The sequence below is a fragment of the Lithobates pipiens genome, unplaced genomic scaffold, assembly GCF_037356315.1.
Source record: "Lithobates pipiens isolate NorthernLeopardFrog02 unplaced genomic scaffold, aLitPip1_a1.2 Scaffold_3, whole genome shotgun sequence".
NCBI classification, from domain to species: domain Eukaryota; kingdom Metazoa; phylum Chordata; class Amphibia; order Anura; family Ranidae; genus Lithobates; species Lithobates pipiens.
The window spans coordinates 80768935-80796227 of NW_027507790.1; the positions used below are offsets into that span (position 1 = coordinate 80768935).

The window sequence follows — 27293 nt, forward strand, 5'->3', positions numbered from 1 at the left end:
TTGACTGACCTGGAAAAAAGTAAATCACAAGTGAACTCTAAACTCCTTATCACAATACTTGTTCTGAGTCAGTAAGCTCAAAAAGTGCTTAATCCAGTTGGTCCGCAATGGCAACCTCTCATTACAAGCTTCCTTGGACAGCAGGTCAAATCAACAGTCCAAAGCATATCAAATGATAATAGATATTGTGAGGAATTTACTGGGAAAGAAAAAAAAGCTGAAAACAAATAGCAGTATATTACCTGAAGACTACATTCACACATGAGAAGAGTGATTGTCAGGCAGGGGGAGGAGATAAGTCACTAAAGGCTAAAAAAGAAGAAAAATCTGAAAAAGCTCAAGCCACACATTTGAGGCACATTTGGGGCATTTCCATGAAGTCTATATGGCCAAAATGCTCAATTCCGCCTTAAAAATTATTTCATGTAGCTTTTGGAGTATCAGGCGTACTTATGAGCATTTTTGCACATGTAAACAATTTTGAGAAGCATATTTCAAGCATGTTACATGTGTATTCAAGCTTCAGACTTTTTTTTTAGCTGGTTGGAAGTACTTGAGGGAGGAGATCAGTTCTTACAGGCTTAAGAAAACGCATCAGAAAATAATTGATTCACACATCTGAGGAATTCCCATGAAGTCAATATAGCCAAAATGGTCAATTCTGCCTCAAAATTATTTCATGTAGCTTTTGGATCGTCAGGTGTTGAGCTACAGGTGTCTAAGCACCGATATGTTGACAGCCACCATCTAAATACAATTTGGATGTTTAGCATTTTGAAGAGTGAAGCTTCGAGATACAAAACACTTAGGTGTGTGTGGGGCCTGAGTGTCTACTGCACATCAGAAAAACAAAATATGCTGAAAACGTAGACAGGCCTCATAAATTTGAATACATATAAGCCAGTGTCACAAAATCTATAACAATGGTAATCTTAAGTCTTATGACAAACTACAGTATGTGCATGGTAATTACATCCGTACAAGGCACCTTGGGGTGGCATGTACCATCAGAAGACACCTATTCAGTTATGCTGTGCAAACAGAAGAGATTATGTGCAGTGAACAGTAATCCAGATCGACTAATCAGATTTCAGTTTCCTGACTGTTCTGCATATTGCTCTTTGAGCTACTGAATACGCTCAACATACTCACTGTGATGGACTTTAAGGAGCCCTGAAGCTGGTCCAGAGGCCTAAAGCTTGCTGTGCTGGTAGCACAGAAGGCTCCAGTCTGCTGATTCAGAGCAACGAAGCAGATGTAACTTAATCATTCACTGCAATGCTTAAAACGAAATGGCCGGCGGAGACTAAACATAAAGAAATCATCCGCAGCAGAAGGGTAAGGGTTAAGGTTCCAAGTAAACCAGCTAGCAAGATGAAGACAAAAGACAGATATGCCAAATAGATGCTGCACATTTTTTCACAGGCCACCCCTTATTCCACAGGGATTTCATTTACTATGCTGAGAGAAGATGGGAGGCTGCTAATTTAACAACAAGCACACCTAACCTGAGGTTTGCAATGCATTACCTTGTGTTTGTCAAGCTAATACCCCACACGGGATGTCCCCAGTCCTTCACTGCAGGCTTCATCGTCATCACTTGCCATCCTTGACTCTCTTGCTTAGCAGGCGTGAGAAGCATAACGAACCATGCATGCCACCGAGGATGCAAGAGCCATGCTCAAAAAGAGACAGAGAACGAAGAAAGCCACAAAGAAAAAAAAAAAAAAGCAGATTAATTTCTCTCATCTCCTGAAAGAACATAGAACTAAGTTGCCATGGAGAAGAGAGTAGAGGCTGAAGAAGATGCAGGGATATGGTAGAGTTACAAAGCAGCCATCACACACATCCTGTACCCGTGATATAAACGTAGAGCTTGTGGACTAAGTGACTAATAGCAGATGGGCATGGAATGCTGCTATTTAACTGCTCGGCTGAACACAGGAGGCCATCAAAGCATTGCACCAGAGGGAACACCTTTTCCTACACTGCTCAATGTGAGAAAAACATGCATTGCATAAACAGCATCTAAATATTTTCTTCTACACCAATGTAGGTCTACTATAAACCCCAGCATGCACTAAAAACTGTCAGCTAGTATAATGCATCTGGACTTGTAGTCTATCAGCAGCTAGAAACATGTGGGTTGCTCAGCCCTAACTAAATCTAGCCACACACAACTCGATTTCTTTTGTTCAAAAGAAAAAAAGAAATACAACAGATTCCTCCATCAGCACTAAACAGCATGTACTTGCGGCTGTCAGAATATCTGAATAGTAGCAGCACCTGGTTGGATGTAGCCACTGTTCGGCCAACAAATTTCCACGTGGTTCCATCCAAGCCAAGCCGAATTTCAGCCAATTTAGCAGCTATCGGAAGAGATTTGAGCTGCATATGACAGTCTTCAGACTAAAATATGTTTGTGCCAATATATTTAAGATCTACGTGTTGAGCTTTATTATAATGATCACTTCAGCACTTCTGTTACCATAGAGGTCATCATTGCACTGAGAGACTTACTGAGAGATCTACTTTAAAATAGAACTAACGTCAAAACCTTTTTTTCCCCATTTTGGATTGCATAAGGAAGAGTCATAACCCTGCACAATTAATTGCTAAAAAATCACAATCACGATTCAACCCCTCTCACGATCTCTATTGCAGAGTTTGCCGATTCTTTCATATAACAAGTGGAGAGACTTATCTGCTCACTCAGCTGTCAAAAGAAAACATTGGGCAGTCTGACAGTTTTATAAAATGAAACATTGTAACTAACTTCCTTCTTAGATCATAGGGAAACTTCTGTGTGTAAAGAAAAAAATTCAGGCAGTCTGCCAAGTTTTTAACAACGTGTAAATGCAGGAAGTTTAACCACTTAAAGTCTAAGGGCCCTTTCACACGGACGTGTCCGTGTACGGGCTCCACTTTGCTCAGCGGGGGATCGCTCCGTCGATTCCCGCTGATCAGTCAGATGACAGGTCTGTCTCTGCACACTGTGCAGGGACGGACCTTTCAGAGCACCGCTCTACTCTATGGGGGATCAGATGAAGATGGACCGTAGAGTCCGTTTTCATCTGATACGATGACAGATGGAAAAATAGCGTCTTCCTCCGTCACACTTTAGTGGATCGGAGCGGGTCAGATGTCAGCGGACATGTCACCACTGACATCTGATGCTCCATAGAGGTCTATGTAGCGTCCATTCAGGTCTGCCTATAAAACTGACAGGCAGACCTGAACGGCCCAAAAGGGGCATTAATCTTTTTCTGACACTTGTTTCTTAAGGTAAAAATCAATATTTTTTGCTAGAAAATTACTTGGAACTCCCAAACATTATATATATTTTAGCAGAGACCTTGGAGAATAAAATGTCAATTGTTGCAATATTTTATGTCACACTGTATTTGCCCAGTGGTCTTTCGAATGCAATTATTTGGGAAAAAATACACTTCAATGAATAAAAAAAAAATAAAAAAAAAATAAAAGAAACAGTAAAGTTAGCCCATTTTTTTTTTTTTTTGTGAAAGATGCTGTTACGCCACGAGAGATAGTGAGATAATCGTGATTTATCTTCTAAGGAAAAAAATCATGATTCTCATTTTAGCCAGAATCGTGTAGCTCTAACCGCAGCCTTTTTGTTTTTTTTGCTGTATCCTACTGGAGACCTTTCCCTTTACTTCCAGTCCAACAGCTACTACAGAAGAGGAAATCCCTCCAATGTGAGGGAATTCCCTAGTTCTCACCAGGGTCACCAGAACTAGTACTCACATGAAGATTTCCCCTTTATTCCTGTTCTGGTAACAACCCAAAGTGTTTTTTTTTTCACTCTCACTCCTGGTGATGATAGTCAACAAGAAAAATTGAGGGCGATCCACTATCAAAAAAAAAAGAAAAGAAAAGAAAAGTGGTTTATTTCTAGTTATACTTGCTCAAACACTTTATTTTAAGCCATAATTAAAGTTCTCTAACATTTAATTGTTTGTGACCACAATCTGGAAGTGGTATGCAATACAACAAGAGGAAGTATTCCTTGTAGTAAGAGGGAGGTAAGGGCTCACTTACAATAGGCTCCTAAACACATGCATTAATGTGCCCTGTGAAGGTACTCTGGTGCATCTTCAAGGACCTTATTCAGCACCTTTCAAATACACCTAGAATAATAACATTATGATGTTCAGGCAGTTTCTCTAGGGGCTCATGTTGACAGACATTCTTTTCAAATGCCATGTTTGCTATTCAAATGCAAGCGTTTGAATGGCAAATACGTTTGAACAGCAAAGGTTGCATTTGACCTGCTCAGGACACGTTGGTCTCAAAGAAATGAAGTGCAACACAAAGTAGGTCCAATGCAGTCACTGAACTATGATGTGTATAGTTCATGTGATTTTGCTGACTTGCATTTCACATGGGTTATAAACACATGACAAATGCAGGAAAAAAACGCCCATTGACATGAGCCCCAATGAGCATTACTGACCTCCAACCTCTTTTTTAACAACAGATTTAGAATTTATGATCAGTGTGTAAGGCTGGTCATAAATAATGTTTCCTTTGATCAGCCACTGGGCCGAGGAATGGAGGAATTCTCCTCGCTGTGCTACTGTATTCTGACAGCTGAGACCCCTCAACTGTCAAGATACACTTATCAGCCCTGCAGCCAATTGGTTGCAGCAGCTGATCGAATTAAGATTTTCCAACCTTCCCCACAGTTACAACCTTTTGTACCACTTGCCCCAACCTATTAGATTGTAAGCTCTTCTGAGCAGGGCCCTCTTAAGCATCTTGTATTTTATTGTATTATAACTGTATTGTCTCCTTTTTTTATTGTAAAGTGCTGCATAAACTGTTGGCGCTATATAAATCCTGTATAATAAAAATAATAATGATGAGAATGTCGGACAAATGATCGTCCGTTTTTTCTTTTGTTTGCTTCTTTTTTTGCATGCTAGTCTCACATCGAAAATGAAGAGGTTACTAAAGGTACGGAAATTCTTGTACGACAGAATACAATTTCAGAAGTGATGTAATGTGTTGTATTGTATTGTAATACATTATTTTCGTTTCCGAGCATGTGGTCTTAGTTGTCAGATTTTTTTTTCAGATGAATACTGTACTGATTAAAAGAAAATCATTCGTTCTGATATCATATGAGAAAACTTTGTCCCTTCGGGTTTAATGAACTGTCGTGATCGGCTCTCGAACGATGTGTACGAGTGATCAGATTATTATACGATTGGTTCGAAAGTGGTATTTTTCAGATGATTTTCTAATCGGGTGTACTAGGCATAACTCTCAAAACTGTATGGACAGAACTACAAATACAGATTAATAAAAAAATAAGGACAAATAACATATTTTTGGAAAAGTGGGGTCACAGGGACAAGAAGTGAGAAAATCTCCCTTATGGCGTAACAGACAGACATAAAAACCTGGCAGGGAAACTTAATCTTTCAAACTTTATCCAAAACTAGAAATAAATTGATGGCTCTAAAAGGCGCCTTTGTGTTGCGTTTTTTAAGTTTATAGATTAACTAATCTTTTATATTACATTTTTCATTTTATGTCTAGTTTTAAATAACATTTATTACATGGTACATGACACTCAGTTTGTAGAGCAAGTTCAGTACTGCCTATACTACTGTTGACTTCTCTCTGATAAGGAAGGAGGGGGAGTGTTGTCCGGCTCTCACTTTCATTTATGTACATGCACAATAGTAGATCTCCCAGCTCAGGTCTATTCACAGCATAAGTCGACCAGAGAAAAAAGTGGTGGTATAAGTGATAAACATGAAATATTTATACATATTTTTTTATATTTACCCAAGTAAAAATAGCGGTTATTTTCAGTCCTAAAATAGGTATAGAATATAGGTATAGAAAATGTATTTAAATCACTACATTACCTTTAAAATTGTCCCAAACTCAAAAAGTGAAAATTTGCTAAAAACGTCTAGAAGTGGTAATTGTGCCATATCCTAAAAGAATAAACCTTTTTGTCTTTAACTACTTCAGCCCCGGAAAGATTTGCCCCCTTAATGACCAGGCCATTTCTTGCAATAGGTCACTGTGTCGTTTAACTGACAATTGCGCGGTCACACGATGCTGTACTCAAACAAAATTAAAGTGCATTTTTACCCACAAATAGAGCTTTCTTTTGGTGGTATTTACTCTCCTTGCGGTTTTGATTTTTTGCGCTATAAACAACAAAAGACAGACAATTTTGAAAAAAATAATTTTTTTTTTTTTACTTTCTGCTATAATACATATCCAAAAAAATATATCTAAAAAACTAAATTTATTTATCAGTTTAGGCCAATATATATTCTTCTACATATTTTTGGTTAAAAAAAAAAATCGCAATTTCCGTATATTGATTGGTTTGCGCAAAAGTTATCGTATCTACAAATTACGGGATAGATTTAGGGACTTTTTTTTTTTTTTTTTACTGGGAATGGCAGTGATATACGATTTTTAGTGGGACTGCGACAGACAAATCTGACCCCAAAATTACACTTTTTGGGGATTAGTGACATTATTACATTGATCAGTGCTATAAAAATGCACTGATCAATGTAAAAATGACACTGGCAGGGAAAGGGTTAACACTATGGGGCGATCAAGGGGTTAGGTGTGTTCCCCAGGTGTGTTCTAACTGTAGGGGGGGGGGGATTGGCTTACTGAGACAGGACAGAGATCAGATCGCTGTTCGCAAACTGTTCTGCTTCTGTACACAGCGATCGTGGGTCGCCGGGGGACGTAGAGTTCATGGGACCTGTGGGTAGAGCTGGGCGATTTACTCAAAAAAAAAAAATCTGCGATTTAAAAAAAAAAAAAAACTCGATTCACGAATCAAATTATTTATTTTTTTTGATGGACACCGTGCCGGTCCTGGGGAGCTGCAGGCAGGAGTTTTTAGGCGAGGCCATGGCTTTGGCCTAGTCAGAGGCGTCCGGCCTCTCGGGCAAGGCCTAAGCCACAGCCTCGCCTAAAAACTCCTGCCCGCAGCACCTCAGGACCAGCACGGTGTCAGTGCCGGTCGTGGTGAAAAAAAATCAATTAAAAAAAAATAGATTTTCTGAAATTTTGAATCGATTTGCTGAAATTTTGAATTGATTTGACCTCTCAACTCAATTCAAGATTTAAATAGATTTTTTTCCCCAGTCCTACCTGTGGGCACGCTCCAACGGCATGTACCCGCTATCCTCATAGCACAGACTGACGTACACCTATGGCGGTTTGCACTGGAGAGCCCACCTGCCGCAGTATAATGACGGCGGCAGGTAGGCAAAAGGTTAATTCCTCCTAAAAAATCTATGGCACTGCTAGTTTCAGAGAGTTAGAAATTAGATTTGGTAATATCACTGCCATGCTACTTACCATTTCCTTACTGGAGGTAGCAAAGCTCTGCCTTTACCAAGATAACAGCCTCCACACAGAGTGCAGAACAATGCATGATAAGCCAGTAAGGCCGTTATCACACTGGTACAACATACGCTCAGACTTTAGGAGCACAACAATGATCACCTATGAGAGACCAATGTTGCAGGGCAAAGTCGGATCGGAAGCCGTGGCACTTTCATGTCATAGCAGTGTGAACCTAGTCAAATGGTGAAAGGTCAACTGCAGGGAGACCACAGGCAATTCTGGTGACTTCTCCCTTGTGCTCTCTCATCCCTTTGTGGCACAACTTTTGGAGTTCTGTTCCTCTTTAAAGTTAGCCATAAAAAATAAGAATAAACAGTTGTTGCTAGAACCAGCATATTGTGACAGTTTTTCTGGACAAATCAATAAAGTTGGATTTATTTTTTTCATATAACTGTTGTTTATACTGTGAGTGAAAAGAGAAAATGACTTTGCTTCCCTGCTTATGTCTAATAAGCAACATGAATATGGCAATCCAGCGTGGTTTTCTCCAACTTTTATCTAAAGTAGTCTAAAAATGAGAAAAATGAAAGCAGCAATAAACCCCCCAAAAATATTTATGCATTTTGCAGCTCACCAATTCTTAGATGTAGCGGCTGTATTGATCTTCTTTTTATTAGGCTTTTTTTCACCTGTTGATCCAGCTAGTGAGTGTTATTTGTCAACTTACTTTCAGGTTTCCAATGGACGTGGCAGTTAGAAAGTTGAGACTAACCATTTAACACCTATATGGGTGATTACAATGGTCAGCTTTTATTTATGTTAAACCTTAAAAGCAAAAACTATAACTGCAAAAGCTTAAAGCAATTGTAAAGTCATGTTTAAAAAAAAAAAAAAAAAAAAAAAAACAACAACAAACATGTCATACTTATCTTCTCTGTGAAGTGGATTTGCACAGGGCAGCCTGGATTCTCCTCTTCTCTGGTCCCTCTTTGCTGCTCCTGGCCTCTCCCTCTTGTTGAGTGCCCCCATAGCAAGCAGCTTGCTGTGGGGGCACCTGAGCTGAGCTGCAGCTCCATGTGTCCATTCAGACACAGAGCTGAGGTTCAGCCCCGCCACTCTCTCTCCTGATTGGCTAACTGACTTTGACTGACAGCAGTTGGAGCCAATGGCACCGCTGTTGTGTCTCAGCCAATCAGGAGGGAGAGTCCCAGACGGCCGAGGGACTCGCGAACTTTGCTGGAGAGAGCTGGGGCTCAGGTAAGTATTAGGGGCGCAGCTGCTGCACACAGAAGGTTTTTTTATCTTAATGCATTGAATGCATGAAGATTAAAAAAACTTCTGCATTTACAACCCCTTTAAAGTGATCGCAAATGTAATTAAAAAAAAAATAACATGTTATACTGGTTTTGCACAGAGCAGCCTTGGTCCACCTCTTCTAGGGTCCCCTGCTGACGCTCCTTCCCTCAAGCCGCTTGCTATGTGATCATTCGTGGGGGCTCCATCCCGAGCCACACTTTGTGCGTTCATAGACACAGAGTGCGTCTTGGCCTAGTCTCCTGCTACCTCCTCACAGGATGTGATTAATTTCTACCGCGGCCACCATGTACAGTGAGGAGTGAGAGAGCAGAGAGCCCCTGCTCTCAGGCACAGTGCTGGATCAGGATTGGGCTCAGGTAGTATTTAGGGGAGCAGAACACAGAAGTTTTTTTTACCTTAATGCATTAGGGTGAAAACCTTCTACCTTTCTAGCCACTTAAAAAAAAAAGTAAGATGAGGTTCAGATTCAATTTGTTGGTGAGGCCAACAAAATCTGCTTAGTAAATCTAGCACTACCCTGTCCCCATCTCCCCAGATTGACAATGCTGTTGTCCAAGGGTGTCTCCGTAGCTTCATCCAGTGGAATAGAGATACCAAGACACAAAGTGCGGTGCTGCCAACAATTGCAGCCATCGAAAAGCTGCAATATATAAAAATGTGTGTTTCTGGGTTTAGAAACAAGTTAAGAATGACATGTTTTTGAATTAAGAAAGTGTAGAAGCATCTAGGGAAGTTTGTTTTGAGAAGTTTTGGCTACCCTGGCTGCACCCTATCCTACACAGATAAATGTGCCACTGTGCATTGTGTATGTATGTATGTATGTATGTATATGGATATACATAGATAGACCACAGTGTGACAGGCTGACTCCATGCCTCTGCTGCTGAGGCTTATCTTCCCCGCAGTCTTCACATTTGATGAAACTGCTTCTGTAGTTTCCTTTCTCATCCACTGACTTCCCTCATCTCCAATCTCCTCTTCCTACGCAGCTAAGCTGATTACATGCAGCTCTGTGATATTTATATTGCAGCTGGTGATTTCAAGCAATTACTGTACCTCAAGTCCTAATGGCCAGGCTGTGACAAAAGTAGAGAGACAGATTCAGGGCACGCCCCTCACAATTATTCTTCTCACTATGTAGGCTTTATTTCAGTCTTTGAAGTGCATAGTTGTGTGCTCTAAATACATAGCATGTACTGGAAAGAGACAGGCAGGGATAGGCCCACGTACACAAGGCTCTGCAACTGGAATGAGATACACCATTGTGTCATTTCTATTTTCCTCATCAAACTATGTGACAGAAAAAAAAAAAAAAAGTATCCAATCAATAAATACAGGTCTATTCTGCAGTAACTTTTGACCAGATATTACCGTAAAAAAAATTTCCTCCCTAAGCAACAGGCAGTTTGTGACCAACCCATCATGACGAGCACCATATCAGTCCATAACAAACAGTCTTTCTATTTTTGTATTACCTAATCCGTTATTGATTGTTCACCTTTAGGCTTCACACACATGGCCGCACTGTGTCTACAGCCTATGTAATGACACTCTCGGGCCCACTGCTGCCGCCTACAGTGAACCATTGAGGTGCATTAGAAGAGGCAGCTGCATGCAGTAGTGCAATAACATGCAGAGCAGTGCAGCGGAGAAAGCGGCCATTCACTAATGTGCTCTTCAGACGTCTCTCATATGGGGTGCTCCCCAGTTTTGCTGACCGATTAATGATTGTGCATTTTGCGACTATACTATAATGTAAAATGTTCCTTAGATTCTTATTTCATTGCAATATATTTGTGAACTGAATCAGCCTTAGAAATCAGTTTGCTGGTTTCCCTTCTCCTGATGAAGTGGCTAAGACTCCACAATGCTCATTCTCATCATACTAGTTGTACAGTCACTTCTCTACAGATAATTTTTTGCATTGCATTGTTCATTCTATATACATCTAGGTCCACAACCAAGTGTTTTTATAAAATGTGTGTGTGTGGGTTGGGGGAGTCTCCCTATTTTTTTATATTGTCATGGTCTCTGTAATAAAAAAAAATGATATTTTTATACATATGGTATGTATTTCCTATTTGTTTTTCTTTTTTTTAGATCTACATGTGGGTTGCTGATACGCTGAGCAACCTCATGCTTTTGCTAGCTCATTCGTAAGATTCTCACATGTAAGAAGTGATCAGCACAACAATATACAGTGCCTTGAAAAAGTGCTCTGCTTTTGATAACGTCACTTGCTGATGACAAAACGTGTCAAGCTAATGCTCCGTCACTTCTGGTCCAGAGAGTGGAATGCACGCCAGGTAACAGGCAGCGTCCATCTCTCTAAGTACACAGAGGGTCGTTTTGTTTCATATAGTGGTGCTTTTTATATGATTTTTATATCATTGTTTTTTTTAACTTGTAAACGCCCATAAGAATAAACATAAAAGGATTTTACACTATGAGGGGCTTCGTCTCCATTCATTTTCTTCCTGCATAACAATGTTTTGGACCCCTGGTATGGCAACAGGAGGGAGTCTGGGCCTGTGGGAGCCACCAGAAGACATCATAGTGGGATAGGTCCCCCAGAAAGACCTACAAGCCTAGCTGACTTTCCTTACTATACAGGAAGGGAGTCATCAACATCTGGTGAGTGTGGAGTGATTACATCTTTTCATGTGGTGGACACACAGGGAACATCCTAGGAACAAAGCACAAAGCACTTTATTGCACAGAAAGACTTTTTTGCACCTTGTTTCTATACTTTACACTTCATGGTATTTTGGAACATTGATTGGTTACACTATTATAGTGCTATTTTACAGTATTCACTATAGCAGTTGTATAATCCATCAGTTCTGGCTGTATGTTTAGGGTTGTTGTCCTGCTCTAAAGGTGAACCTCTGCCCCAGTCTCAAGTCTTTTGCAGAGTCTAACAGGTTTTCTACTAAGATTGCCCTGTATTTGGCTCCATCCATCTTCCCATTAACTCTGACCAGCTTCCCTGTCCCTGCTGAAGAAAAGCATCCCCATATGATGCTGCCAATGCCATGTTTCATGGTGGGGATGATGTGTTCATGGTGCAGTGTTAGTTTTCCGCCACACATAGCATTTTGCTTTTAGGCCAAAAGGTTCAATTTTGGTCTCATCTGACCAGAGTACTTGTTTGTTGTGTCCCCCTCATGGCTTCTCGCAAACTGCAAATGGGACGCCTTATGGTTTTCTTTCAACGATGGCTTTTTTCTTGCCACTTTTCTATAAAGGCCAGATTTGTGCCATGCACCACTAATTGTTGTCCTGTGGACAGATTCTCCCACCTAAGCTGGGGATCTCTGCAGCCCCTCCAGAGTTAATATAGGCCTCTTGGCTGCTTCTCTGATTAATGTTCTCCTTGCCCGCCTGTCAGTTTAGGTGGATGGCTATGTCTTGGTAGGTTTCCAGATGTGCCATACTTTTTCCATTTTCGGATGATGGAAAAAACAGTGCTCTGAGAGATGTTCAGAGCTTGGGATTTTTTTTTATAACCTAACCCTGCTTTCAATTTCTCCACAACTTTATCCCTAACAGATGTGTTCCTTGGCCTTCATGATGTTGTTTGTTGACGAAGGTTCTCTAACGAACCTAAGGGGTTCACAGAACAGCTGTGTTTATACTGAGATTGAATTACACACAAGTGGACTCCATATACTAATTAGAAGACTTCTGAAGGCAATTGGTTCCACTAGATTTTAGTTAGGGGTATCAGAGTAAAGGGGGCTGAATAGAAATGCACGACACACTTTTCAGAGATTTATTATTTGGAACACCGTTTATCATTGTTTTGGTCTATCACAAAAAATCCCAATAAAATACATTTACATCTTTGCTTGCAACAAATATGAAAAATTTCAAGGGGTGTGAATACTTTTTCATGGCACTGTTATTTTTTGAAAACCTATTTATCATCAGTCTATATTTCTTTGTTTTTATACTGAATGAAAGATTAACATGTTGGCTAATCTGGCACCACACGTTTTTCTGAAGGCCAGAACACAACAACTTTCCTCAAAGGCTAGCATTCAACAATCTTTCCAAAGGAGGCCAGGACACAACAAGCTTTCCATGGAGGCCAGGACACAACAAGCTTTCCATGGAGGCCAGGACACAACAAGCTTTTCGTGGAGGCCGGGACACAACAAGCTTTTCATGGAGACCAGGACACAACAAGCTTTCCATGGAGGCCACTACACTACATTTACCTTACACATTCAGAACCACATATACAAATTAACAGTTATGTAACTTTCCATTAGAAACTTTGAGAAATCAAGTATTTTGGAAACGAAAGAAAGCCTATAATTAGCTTGAAGCAAAGAAAGCAATAGAATCATTTCTATGCTCTTACCTTGACATTGTCACCCACCCCTTCCCTCCTGATACTTCTGGGTATGGAGTAGACACTGACATGGGGTGAGTGCCAAGCCCTATAAAAGGGTCTTCCTTAAAGTTGGTATTTGCATGTTTTTTGGGGGCTGCGGTGACAGACTGGATGCAGATAAACTTAAAGTGTATGTGAAGCTTTTTACAAAAAAGCTTTTCATGGGGCAGGAAAAGGTAAAACCCCTTATCAAGCTATTGTTTAGCTGTCTGTGCCATGCTAGATTTTTGCAAATGTTTTGCATGTTCTGGGTTGAACAAAAGGAAGAGAGCAGTTCTAGGGGAGGAGAAGGGTTTTTTAGGCGCAAACGCACATGTTGTGTGTTTACAGGCACATCTATTGAAGTGTATGGGGGGCAAAAATACCAGAGTATGTTGAAAAAATATGTCACATACTTTTTTGGGCATAGAGTATAGGGTGACAGAGCATACAAATGTGAACAGGGACATTTAGAAAGAATGGACTTTTTCATGCTGAGCTCAGTCATGTGTAGGGAAACATGTTGAAAAACACCCAAGTGTGACTGGAGGATTACGGTGCCTGTAATGCCGCATACACACAACGGGACTTTCCGGTAGACTAGATCCGACGGAATCAGTCTGTCGGACATTCCGATATTCGTGTGTGGGCTAATCCGATCATTTTTCATTTAAAAAATCAGACGGACCTAGAAATAGAACATGTTTCAAATCTGTCCAACGAACTAAATTCCTATCGGGAAAACCGATCATCTGTATGCTGGTCCAATGGACCAAATACGATGCAAGGGAAGCTATTGGCTACTGGCTATTGAACTTCCTTTTTTAGTCCCGTCTTACGTCATCACATTCAAAAAGAACGGACACTCGAACAGACTTAGACCATTCGTGTGTGGCAAAGTCTGTTCGTTCGGAAGTCCGTCTGAACTCCGCCAAAAGTCAGTTGGACATAGTCTGACGGAAAGTCCGGTCATGTGTATGCGGCATCATACATTAGTTCCATTCGTTTTGATGCTTCAAGTTTATTTCAGGTTAATTTAGGAAGAAGGAAAACACAATTCATATCACAAACTCTGCAGCTTCTTACAACTGAAAGTTTTACATCCAAGCTGTGCACTTGTGTCAAAATTCTGCCCATATCCTAATACACAAGAAAATGCCTTTTTTTACATCTCACCCAATTAGCCAAAACAGGGGCAGTTAGGAGAATGCCAGAACGTGATACAAAGCAATACATCATTATGTGCACAGATATGTACTATCATTTTCTGGGCATAGTGGACTTGCCAGAGTACAGATGTCGTGCCATAGTATCATTAAGCATTGTCTCTTTTTCATTAGCAAAGTCCTGGCTTTGTGCACATGAATGTGTAATACGGACATGCAGAAACGGAAAGGAAGCTAAATTACTAAGGGCATAAGGGGCTTCATTAGCTCACTTTCATGTGCAGAGCATGTGCTGTACTCTATTCTGTTAAACGATTCTTATTATAAGAAAAAAAAATCCTAACAATATAACATAGAGCACTGCACCCTCTTTCCTTTGAAATCATCCTCTATGATCAAGACCATTATATTACAATGTTGTTCCCCAGACTGTGAAATTAAAGTTCATCTAATCCCAAAAACAAAAATGTAACGCATTCCAATTTACCAGATCTTATAAGTGATGACAACCTTTTCTCCCCTATTTTATATCTATGGAGGAGCAGCACTGTCCCCCTTGGACAGGAAATGTTTTCTTATCATTTATTAAATGGATATAGCCACATTGTTTTCAATTGAAAATGTAACAGGCTAAAAAGGGGAAAAAATAGGATAAGCTCATTGTTAGGGTTCACTTTAAAGACATTACACAACCCAAAAGAAGCAAGTACCTCCTGTTCACTGTTAAAGTGGCTGTAAAGTCAGAAGGATGTATTGTCTTAATGCATTACATAGTTACATAGTTAGAAAGGTTGAATAAAGACATCAGTCCATACAGTTCAACCTGATTGAGTGTCTACAATTGTCCCTATCCCTATACATTGCACACTCACGTCAGTCCCTACCCTCAAGGAGCTCACAATCCAAGGTCCCCATTCATATACTAGGGCCAATTATGGACAGAAGCCAATTAACCTACCTGCATGTCTTTGGAGTGTGGGAGGAAACCGGAGTACCCGGAGGAAACCCACCCAGGCACAGGGAGAACATGCAAACTCCAGGCAGGTAGTGTCGTGGTTGGGATTCGAACCAGCGACCCTTTTTACTGCTAGGTGAGAGTGCTAACCACTACACTACTGTGCCGCACATTCTAAGATAAAACAAAACTATCGTGTGCAGCAGCCCCCCAATACTTACCTGAACCCATCTCTATTCAGCAATGTTGCAGCGACCCTTTTTACTGCTAGGTGAGAGTGCTAACCACTACACTACTGTGCCGCACATTCTAAGATAAAACAAAACTATCGTGTGCAGCAGCCCCCCAATACTTACCTGAACCCATCTCTATTCAGCAATGTTGCAGGAGCATCTCGGCTGCCCGGGACTCTCCCTCTTTATTTGCCAAAATGACAGCCCACTGCTGTCAAAGTCAGTGAGCCAATGAAGAGAGAGCTGGGGGTGGGGTCGAACTGCAGCTCCATGTCTGAATGGACACACAGAGCAGCAGCTCGGCTTAGGTGCCCCCACAGCAAGCTGCTTGCTGTGGGGACACTCGGCAGGGGGGAGGGGCCCGAGAAGAGGAGGATATGGGCTGCTCTGTGCAAAACAACTGCACAGAGCAGCTAAGTATTACATGTTTGTTATTTAAGAAAAAAACTGAAACCTTAGTATCATTTTAAGTTAGCACACCTTTTCTAGTCCTGACCCGTCATTACTATCTGAGAATATGCTTGATCTACTAACACCTGCTAAATGCTAGGAACATTATGTCTGCAGTCAATCACATACAGTAAATAGCAGCTATTCTCAACCAGGATTTCGAGGGTTCTTCCAGAGATTGTTTGGAGTTCTTTAAAGCGGTATTAAAACTAAAATCAAGAAATATTGCAGCTTACCAATCATTAGATGTAAGACGCAACTCTGGAGGAGTGAACATAGGAGGCACAGCAGATTGCAGCATGACACACTTAGATACACTAACAAACTGAAGCCAAACTCCCGCTCACACTTTACAAGCAGTTAAAGCAAACCATTTTTTTTCCATTCTAGAATAAAGGATTTGGATAAATAGCTAATTATTTTAATCACCCCTGTCAGTGTTAAGTGGTTTGTCTCATCCATGTAGCCTGAAAAGTTTTGCTGGAGAGCTTGTGCTTTTGAAAAAGAGACCTGCTGGCTAGAGCACCAGATGAAAATATAAGAATGAAAGCCTAAAAATGGAAACCAATACAGCCGTCGCATCTAAGATATGGTAAGCTGTAATATAATAAATGTTTGCTAAGCTGTGGCTGACTGACTTCCCAAAACCACATGGCGGAGTTAACGGCATAAGTCCAGTGAACTTAGTAGTTTATCTGTAGAGGTGACATTCTCACCACTGCCACCAACGTAAGGAGCATTTTCCCTCTGACTCTCAATTAATTGGCTTTAGCCAGGGTTTCCCAAACCCCAAGGGTTCCTCAGGGGTAAAAGGTTGAGATAGGCCTATTAGAGAGGAATTTGGCTGAAGAGTAGGACTGAGAATGATTTGATGAATAGCATTGTCATTAGATGTTCACTCTTCCAATGTGGCAGGTATACATACGATTGAGCATGTCAAAGCAGGCAGTCAACTGGGAAATACTCTCTATGATATGTAATTATGCCCCTTCCTTTACTTAACACTTACGGTAGTTCTCCTCCATTACAAACACAGCCTTCATCCCTATAAACATGACACACAAATTAGTTATACTTTTTTACACTATATTTTAATTAAATCGGCAAAGTGAATACTAAAAAAGTTTAATTTAATAATAAGAAATATTGTAAAACCACTGCTCAGAAAGTCATCTTACATACAATGACATACAACCCCAATTTCAAAAAAGTTGGGACGTTGTGTAAAATCGTCATAAAAACGGAATGCAATGATTTGCAAATCTCATAACTCATATTTTCTTCACAAAAGAAAATAGAAAACATCAAAGGTTTAAATTGAGAAAATGTACTGTTTTTAAGCTTTTTTCAGAGTTTTTTTAGCTGATAAACTCTTCTTAAAACCCACTAGTTCTAGGAGTTTTTTTCCAGCCAGAAAATGCCCCTGCCAAAAACTGCTAACAGTCCATGTGTGCATGGACACATAGGATAACATGCAGGGGAGTTTATTGGCTGCAGAAATTTTTTTCGCAAACCAAAAACAGCAGCGGTAAAAACATTTGTGTGCAGAAAGCGTTAAAAGGGCTTCTTGGAGAGTCAGCACATCTCAGAATTAAAGATCGGCAGAGGTTCACCAATCTGAGAAAAGCAAGGCCTAAACATTGTTCGATTGCAAAGACTTTAAAGATATAATCTACAGTTAATACTATCATCAGAAGATTCAGAGAATCTGGAGAAATTTCTGTGCGCAAGAGACAAGACTGAAACACAATATTGGATGCCCCTAATCTTCGGGCCCTCAGATGGCATGATTCTGTGATGGACATAACTGCATGGGCTCAGGAATACTTCCAAAAATCACTGTCTGTGAACACAGTTCACCATGTAATCCAAATATGTAAGTTAAAGATCTAACATTTGATCCAGAAACGCTGTTGTCTTCTCTGGGCCAAAGATCATTCAAAATGGTCTGTTGCAAAGTGGAAAACTGTTCTATGGTCAGACAAATCTAATTTTGACTTTCATTTTGGCAACCATGAGTGCCGGCATCCTCTAGACCATGGGTCTTCAAACTATGGCCCTCCAGTTGTTCAGGAACTACAATTCCCATCATACCTAGTCATGTCTGTGAATGTCAGAGTTTTACAATGCCTCATGGGATTTGTAGTTTCACAACAGCTGGAGGGCCGTAGTTTGAGGATCCCTGCTCTAGACTATAGAGGAGAGTTACCTTTTAGCTTATTAGCACTCAGTTCAAACGACTGCATCTGTGATGGTATGGGGGTGCATTAGTGCATATGGAATGGGAAGCTTGCACATCTGGAAGGGCACCATCAATGATAAAAGATATCTCCAGGTTTTACCGCAGCATATGCTCAGGCAAGAATGGGACAACATTTCTCTCCCAAAACTCCAGCAACTGGTCTCCTCAGTTCCATGACATTTACAGGGTGTTTTTCAACATAAAGGGGATGCTACACTGTTACAAACATGGTCCTATCCCAACTTTTTTGGAATTAGGGTTGTTCTTTGCCTGCTTTTTGTTTCCCTGTCCCAAATTTGAGACATGTTGCTGCCATCAATTCCAAAATGACATACATTTTTTATTAAAATGGTACATTTTATCAGTTTAAACATTTGAAAGGTTTTCTATATTCTATTGTGAATAACATATGGCTTTATGAGATTTGCAAATTGTTGCATTCTGTTTTTACACAACATCCCAACTTTTTTACAATTGGGGTTGTATGAAAACAAGCCTAAATATTTAAAACGGTTTATAAAATGTTTGAGGATTATTTTATTTTATTTACAGCAAAAGATCTTAGCAAAGGGATTTGGCGCTTTATCTTGTGCCCACATTAGTGATATGTAATCAGATTTACGCATGCACCCTTCAGTTCAAGGGATAAACCATAGAAGGACATACAGCAATGCCAATAAAATGAAATACTGAAAAAGAAAGTTGAAAACATATGTATATATAAAGAAGTTTCATGATATATCATACATCTATGAATGGAGTGAACATGTACTGTAAATAACAGTTGAACACTTAATCTGAATAGAATGTAATAATAGACTATATGTAGCATATCAAAAGTCAAAGTCATTTGTGAAACAGACATTTGTTCCTCACTGAACCTGCTGCAGGAGCTCTTAGCACAGATTCTAATACTAAATAATTTTAAACCATCCTTTGCACAAAAGGATCTACAATTGCCATTACATCACCAACTGCATTGTATTATCCTAATTGTAATGCCAATTCCTCTGTAACTCCTGAGCCATTGTCCACTGCCAGGACACGGCCACCCTTCTTCTGGGCCTTCAGCCACTTACAGTGTTCCCCAGATCCTGTAGTGCTCCACCATGCCCCTCAACCACATACAGCACCTCCAGGCCCTCAGCCCCCACAGTGCCTAGCTCGGTGAAGAGCCCCCCCCCCCCATAGTGCCTCCATCAGTATTTCCCAGTGCCTCCCAATCCCTGCAGTGCACTCCAGTCTATCACAGTCTCCCTAATGCCGGCCATACACGGTTTGAATGTCGAAAGAATTTTCTTTAGAAAATCGTATCTAAGGATTTTCCTACGAATTTCGCATCATTAGTGGGCTGCAGCAACAGCCGATTTTCGTGCGGAAATCAAATTTGAGGAATTGGACATGTAGGAAATTTTTGGAAAAACAAACAATTTTCTAATCAATGATGGGAGAATCATGCGAGAAATGTAATAAGAAAAGAAAATATACGGAGCGAAAAGAAGATTCCCGGCCACGAAAATTATTTTCTGTAGCAACATGAGGTGAAATTGAAGGCTTGGTCGGTAGAATTTCGAAAATCAATGGTGGTATCATCGGATCACAAAAAAAAAAATGAACTTTCTGATTTTGAAAAGAAAATTCATTTGAAATTCGACCATGTATGGCCTGCATTAGAGACCTACAGCCCCCACAGCTCACTCCATAATCCCCCACCTCCCTTCCTCTTCAGTATCTCCATACTCCCAGCCCCATACAGAGCTTTCCAGCATTTCAATACTTCTTGTGTTAAAAATGCTTTAATTTTTTAGTAGAGTATGAAAGACCAAAGCAGTTTCTTCTGATACTCTCAGCTGTAAGGCCTAAGGTACAATGCCATTCCTACTGTAAAATGAATATACATAATGGAAAAACAATGTACTATGTACAGCAGGTTGAAAAAAAATTAATGTTAAATGGTCGTGAAAATGGTTGTTAAAAAGGTCACATTAGCACTTTACTTTTGCTTCACTTTATAAGACCACCACTTTCAGTGAAATATGTAGGTGCTCAGTGCTTAAAGCGTATCTAAATATGTATTTATTTTGCAGTTTAACCAGTCATTAGATGTTGTGGTTGCAATAGTTTTCTTTTTTAAGGCCTTTGCCTTTTATTTGCACCTGGTTATCAAGCTAGTAACACACTTCCTGTAGCTACACTCATTATCAATGGAGGAACCACATAACCACCCTTGGACAACAGCATTGTCTATTATTGGAAAGGGTGGTGTTAGTAGATCTAGTAGATTTAGATGGACTTTACAAAAGTTTACAAAAGTTGTTATCAAATTAAAGCTGAAGTTCAGTTAACACTTTTACTTTTGTAGTTAAAACAATAGTTTATCCCAAAAGGAAAAAAATAAATAAAGATTTTACATAAACAAATTAATGCTGACCATTTTAAGCAACCCAGTTAGTGTTAAAGTGATATTAAAGTCAAGTTGTTGTCGTTTTTTTTAAATTTAAATAACAAACATACCTACCTGCTCTGTGCAATGGTTTTGCACAGAGCAGCTCCGATCTTCCTTCTTCTTGGGTCCCCCACCACCACTCCTGGCTCCTCCCCCTGTCGAGTGCCCACTCAAGCAAACAGCTTGCTGTGGGGGCACCCCAGCAGGCTCGCTCCCAAGCTGCTCCTCTGCGTGTCCAATCAGACGACCAGAGAGGAGCCATATACCCACCTATAATAGATATGAATCCATTAGGAATTACAACAACTTCTATTCCCAGCATCAACAAAACTACCATGAGCAGGAATCACAGAGGTTTTTTTTAGACAGAGAGAGAGGAGGGACCACACACCGAGAAGGTATCCAGAGGAACATTATCGTTCGCCTAGGAGGAAACCCCAGGAACCCCAACAATCACCCAGAAGAAGACCCCAAGAAGAAGTTCGGAAAGTTGAGGGGATGCAGAGTGGGAAAGAGAATCCAAAATAAAAGGGGAGGGTGTATTTAATTTAAGTGGAAAGCCTTTGACAACAGAGGAACTGGCAGTACATGATAATGGCCTTAAACATGCCCCCATCAGGAACCTTAGTAAATTCGATACATATATAGGTATCCAGAAATATGTTAGAATGATCAACATAAAAAAATATATATTCTTAGTAACACCTTCAAATTCAACATTAGGTCGACAACAGCCATGAATGAAGCCCAGCACAGTACATTGCAAAACAATTCTCTCTATAATCCACAAGTACATGATAATCAGCACATAGAAGTTTTTTTAAAAATTGATGTTGCAAGATCTGGATGCATTAAAACTTAAAAAGGTGTCTGATCCCATACATGTAAAAAATTAGATACAAACATTGACCAAGAGGAAAGACATTGTGATACGCCCAGCCGATAAGGGCAGGGGCATAGTTATTTAGTCAAAAGAACAGTATCAGGAAGAAATAAATCGTCAATTACAAGATGAAAGGACCTACATTAAATTGTTGGGAAATCCTACCATCCAATACAAAAAGGTGCTTGAAAAAAATTGTCCATCTGGGAATGAAAAAGGATTATCTAAACAAAAAAGAATCCAAATACCTAATTCCTGAGTCGTGCAGAATTCCAGTTATCTATACTATCCCCAAGACACACAAAGACAAACTGAATCCACCAGAAAAACCCATCGTAAACGGAATAGACTCACTCACATCTAGAATGGGACAGTATCTAGATAACTTCATACAACCAGCAGTACAACATACAAAAGATTACTTGAAAGATACGAAACATGTGCTTCAACTTCTTGAAACAACTCCAGTATTAGAAGGAAGAACTCTATTAGTAATGGCTGATGTATCATCCCTCTATACCATTGCACAACACCATCAACCCTGTGACTCTACTAAATGGTTATTGAGAGAGTTCAGTACACTCATTTGTAAACAAAGAAAATATCTGGTTAAATGTATAGAGTTCTTTCTGCTTGAAGTATAATTACTTTTGGTATGACCTAGCGCACTACAAAAACAAACAGTTGGTATAGCCATGGAGTGCAAAATTTGCACCCAGCGTTGCCAATGCCCTTATGGCACAATGGGATGAGAATGCAGTTTATAAAAACTTTCCGGTTGAACTAACCTTCTACAATCGATGATCTGATAATCATATGGAATGGGAGTAATGATACACTAGAGAATTTCTTAGCCAAACTAAACAACAACGACAAGAACATTAAACTCACGTGGAATATCAACGAGAAGCACATTCATTTTTTGGATTTAGACATCATTCTGGAAGGTAATAAATTACTTACCAAAACCCATTTCAAGAATATAGATGCTAATAGTTATCTTTCTATTAATAGCTGCCATTTTAAACCATGGCTATACAACATCCCAAAAGGTCAACTCATAAGGATCAAGAGGAATTGTACAAAAGGAGAGGACTTCATGACTCAGGCAACATTTATAGGAAACAGGTTTAAAGACAAAGGCTATACGGATGGATTTATACAGAATCAAATTGATTTTGTGAAGAAAATGGATAGGACTTCAATGTTAAGAAATAAAAAAAGTTTCAACACCACTTGGAAGCCCCTTACTTAAAGCGGTAGTAAACCCGCAATTTTTTTTTTTTTTTTTTTTAAACCTGCAAAGCAAAATGCATAATGAGCTAGTATGCACCGCATACTATCTCATTATGAAATACTTACCTTAGAACGAGGCCCCGACATCTGGCCCGATCCACGCCGAGGGAGCCGACATGCTCCCTCGGCGTCTCTTCCGGGTATCGCGGCTCCGGCGCTGTGAGTGGCCGGAGCCGCGATATCGTCACTCCCGCGCATGCGCGCGGGAGATTTCAGTCCGGCCGCACGAGCGCTGCCGGATTTTCACGGAGAGAACCCCCTTGTGCGCATGCGCCGCTGCAGTCAGCGGCGCATACCGAGGGGAATATCTCCTAAACCGTACAGGTTTAGGAGATATTATTTTTACCTACAGGTAAGCCTTATTATAGGCTTTCCTGTAGGTAAAAGTTAAAAAATTGACCATACTACCACTTTAATTTTGGATTACAATATCCAACATAGGGTAATAGAAAAGCTGGTAAAAAAACACTGGCACATATTGAAAAGCGATAGACATCTTAATAGCATCCTTCCGGAGAAACCCAACAGTCTATAAGAGAGCACCAACTCTAATGCCTCATACACACGATCAAAAAATCCGGTGGAAAAGTCCGGCGGAACAATCCCCCCATGTGTGGGCTCCGGCGGACTTTTTTTACCCAAGTCTGGCTGATTAAGAAAGTATTTTTGCACTCCAATCTGTCCGACGGACTCGCATTTCAGCGGACAATCCGGCCGTGTGTGTGCCAGTCCGCCGTACTTTTGAAATGAACGGACTTTTCCCGCCCGGAGAAAAGTCCGCTCATATTGAGCGCGTCTCCAGGTAGCCGGGGCCAGCGAAAGAGGCGTCGCTGGTCCCGTCACCTGGTGTGGAGTTAAAGGGGAATCCCTACGCCGAAAAATCGGCGTGGGGGTGCCCCCCTAGGTCCATATCAGACCCTTATCCGAGCACGCTACCCGGCCGGCCAGGAAAGGGGGTGGGGACGAGCGAGCGCCCCCACTCCTGAGCCGTACCAGGCCGTGTGCCCTCAACATGGGGGGTGCCTTGGGGAAGGGGGGCCGCGTGCCCCCCCCACCCCAAAGCACATTGTCCCCATGTTGATGAGGACAAGGGCCTCTTCCCAACAACCCTGGCCGTTGGTTGTCGGGGTCTGCGGGTGGGGGGCTTATCGGAATCCATGAGCCCACGGATCCCGGCCCCCCACCCTATGTGAATGAGTATGGGGTACAATGGACCCCGACAACCAATGGCCAGGGTTGTCGGGAAGAGGCCCTTGTCCTCATCAACATGGGGACAAGGTGCTTTGGGGTGGGGGGGGCACGCGGCCCCCCTTCCCCAAGGCACCCCCCATGTTGAGGGCACGCGGCCTGGTACGGCTCAGGAGGGGGGGAGCTCGCTCATCCCCCACCCCCTTTCCTGGCCGGCCGGGTAGCGTGCTCGGATAAGGGTCTGATATGGACCTAGGGGGGACCCCATGCCGATTTTTCGGCGTAGGAAACTCCATACCAGGTGATGGGGCCAGCGACGCCTCCTTCGCTGGCCCCGGCTACCTGGATACGCGCTCAAAATTAGCAGACTTTCCTCCACGTGTGTTGGCGAGTCCGTTCATTTCAAAAGTACGGCGGATAGTCCGGCGGACTTAGTACGCCGTATTAGTCCGCCGCAAAAGTACCGTGTGTGGGCAGGTAGCTCGTTCGGAAAGTCCGGCGGAAAGTCGGCCAGACTAAGTCCGCCGGATAGTTTGCTACGTGTGTACGCGGCATTAGAGATACTCTCAGACCATACGCCACATACTGCATCAAATTGGTCTGCATGACTGTCGTCTCAAAAGGAAGCCTCTTCTAAAGATGATGCAGAAGAAAGCCTGGAAACAGTTTGCTGAAGACAAGCAGACTAAGGACATGGATTACTGGAGCCATGTCCTGTGGTTTGATGAGACCAAGATAAATGTATTTGGTTCAGATGGTGTCAAGCCTGGGTGGCGACAACCAGGTGAGGAGTACAAAGACAAGTGTGTCTTGCCTACAGTCAAGCATGGTGGTGGGAGTGTCATGGTCTGGGGCTGCATGAGTGCTGCCGTCACTGGGGAGCTACAGTTCATTGAGGGAACCATGAATGTCAACATATACTGTGACATACTGAAGCAGAGCATGAGCCCCTCCCTTCGGAGACTGGGCGGTAGGGCAGTACTCCAACAGAAGGAGTGGAAGAGGACTCCAGTGGCAACCTGTGAAGCTCTGCTGAACTCCATGCCAAAGAGGGTTAAGGCAGTGCTGGAAAATAATGGTGGCCACAGAAAATATTGACACTTTGGGCCCAATTTGGACATTTTCACTTAGCCCCTGTACACACGGTCGGAGATTTTGCCAACCAAATCCGTCGGATTTAGTCCGACGGATTGTGTCCGAAACTGTTGCATACACACGGTCGGGCCAAGTTGGCGAAAAATCCGATCTTTCAGAACGTGATGACGTAATTTAGTTACGATGGGACTACATTCAGGCTAGTAGCCAATAGCTTTGATGTAGGAATTTGATCTGAGCATGCGTGGCACTTGGTCCGATCAAAATGCTATACACATGATCGGATTACGTCCGACCGGCCCAGTTGGTCGGGAAATATTTCCAACATGTTGGAAAATTGGGTCGGACGGAGATTCGGACGGAATCAGTCCGATGCATACCACACACAGTCGGATTATCTGACGACACGGTCCGATAAGACGCATTCCGACAGATTCTCCGACCGTGTGTACAGGGGCTTAGAGGTGTACTCACTTTTGTTGGCAGCAATTTAGACCTGAATGGCTGTGTGTTGAGTTATTTTGAGGGGACAACAAATTTACACTGTTATACAAGCTGTACACTCACTACTTTACATTGTAGCAAAGTGTAATTTCTTCAGTGTTGTCACACGAACAGATATAATAAAATATTTACAAAAATGTTAGGGGTGTACTCACTTTTGTGAGATTTTATATATATATATATATATATATATATATATATATATACTTACAGGATGAGTCACTCCTACTGTGACCAAGTTCAAGAAAGGAGACCGTATCAGTGATGGGCTTCCAATCATCCACCTTAGATAATGTATCAAATAAAGGAAGGATACAATCTCCAAATGCCATTTCTTTACTTCAAAATAAAGTTCCGTTCAAATTACATACATTGTAGCAGCGACTGTACAGTTTCAAGCATCCCTACTCTTCATCAAGTGGTCAGTAAATATGCACTACACAAAGTTCATTCTAAATATCCACACAGGAGTATCCCAATTACCTAAATGATCCTCATTTAACCCTGAGCCCAGGTTCCCACTGACAGCGGGAATGAAATCATGCGAGTCAGTCCTGACTTCAGGGCGATTTCAGAGACGTCTGTGTAGGTGGCTGCACAGAGGTCTATGGAAATCGCACCATGAAGTCGCCAAAAGTAGTACAGAAACGAATTTTGGGAATCGGTGCGGCGCTGCAAATGCGTTGTCACACTGATTCGGATGGTGCCATTTCTGGCAATTGCCGCCGATTTGGCATGCGATTTGACATGTCAAACTGCATGCCAAATCGCTCCAATGTGAACCTAGGCTAAACATGTTTATTCAACAGATGTAAATACTAACACAAAACAGGAAACACCAAAAGGAACATAGACCGTATCCTAAATATATAGCGATACTTGTAGTCCCTATCTCCTATAGAGTGAAATAGTAATACGCCTACTTTTTTCAATCATATAATTCCTGTTGTTAAATGAATCTCCTAAAAAAGAACAAGATGAAACAAAGGGCGGTGTGGGGGATTCATTAATTCAATTCTTTGCATCCCCATGGCTTGAACAGAGATTATGATTTATATTAGTCTCTATAATTATTATTAATTGTTTAGGTATTTAAAATTTCACATATTCATTGTGTTCTTTTTTAGGAGATGAATTTACCAACAGGAATTATATCATTCAAACATGAAGGGTATTCAAAAAAGGACAGGGAACTACAGGCCAGTTAGCATCAATCGTTGGTAAATTATTGGAGGGGAGGATAAGGGACTATATCCAAGAATTTACTGTGAAAAAAAAAATATCTTAAGAAGTCATCAGCATGGGTTTATGAAGGGTCGTTCTTGCCAAATGACCCTTCCTAACAGAATGTTAACATTCTACGAGGAAGTAAGCTGCCGCCATCTAGACAGGGGAAGGCCTGTGGATTTAGTGTACCTGGATTTTGCATAGGCATTCGATACAGTCCTCCATAAGCGCTTAATCTACAAGCTGAGGTCCACAGGCGTGGACCATAAGGTTTGTTCTTGGATTAAAAACTGGTTACAGGGGCATGTTCAAAGGGTAGTAATAAATAATGTGTACGCAGACTGTTCTGGAGTGGTAAGTGAGGTGCCCCAAGGTTCGGTCTTGGGACTGATTCTATTCAATTTATTCATAAATGATATAGAGAACAGGATAAATAGCTCAATCAACAAATATTTTTTTTGTGGTCGACACAAAATTAAGCAGATAACTTCACATCAGGATATAGAAATTTTACGGAAAGACCTGAACAAAATAATGGAGTGGGC

At 41.2% G+C, this 27293-nt stretch overlaps 1 protein-coding gene across 20 annotated transcripts in view; it reads right to left on the reverse strand.

Annotated features, from left to right (window-relative positions):
* PITPNM2 (phosphatidylinositol transfer protein membrane associated 2) overlaps positions 1 to 27293 on the reverse strand; it is a 451974-nt gene that overhangs the window by 310541 nt on the left and 114140 nt on the right. For 2 of the 20 annotated variants that reach the window (XM_077461877.1, XM_077461881.1), the window contains one exon: positions 3769 to 3874. The exons of 17 other annotated variants lie outside the window; for them this stretch is intronic. The gene's annotated coding sequence lies outside the window, so the exon portion shown is untranslated. Of the gene's footprint in view, positions 1 to 1529; positions 2038 to 3768; positions 3875 to 27293 lie in introns of those variants that run through there. One more of the 20 variants, XM_077461880.1, reaches the window with a different exon arrangement.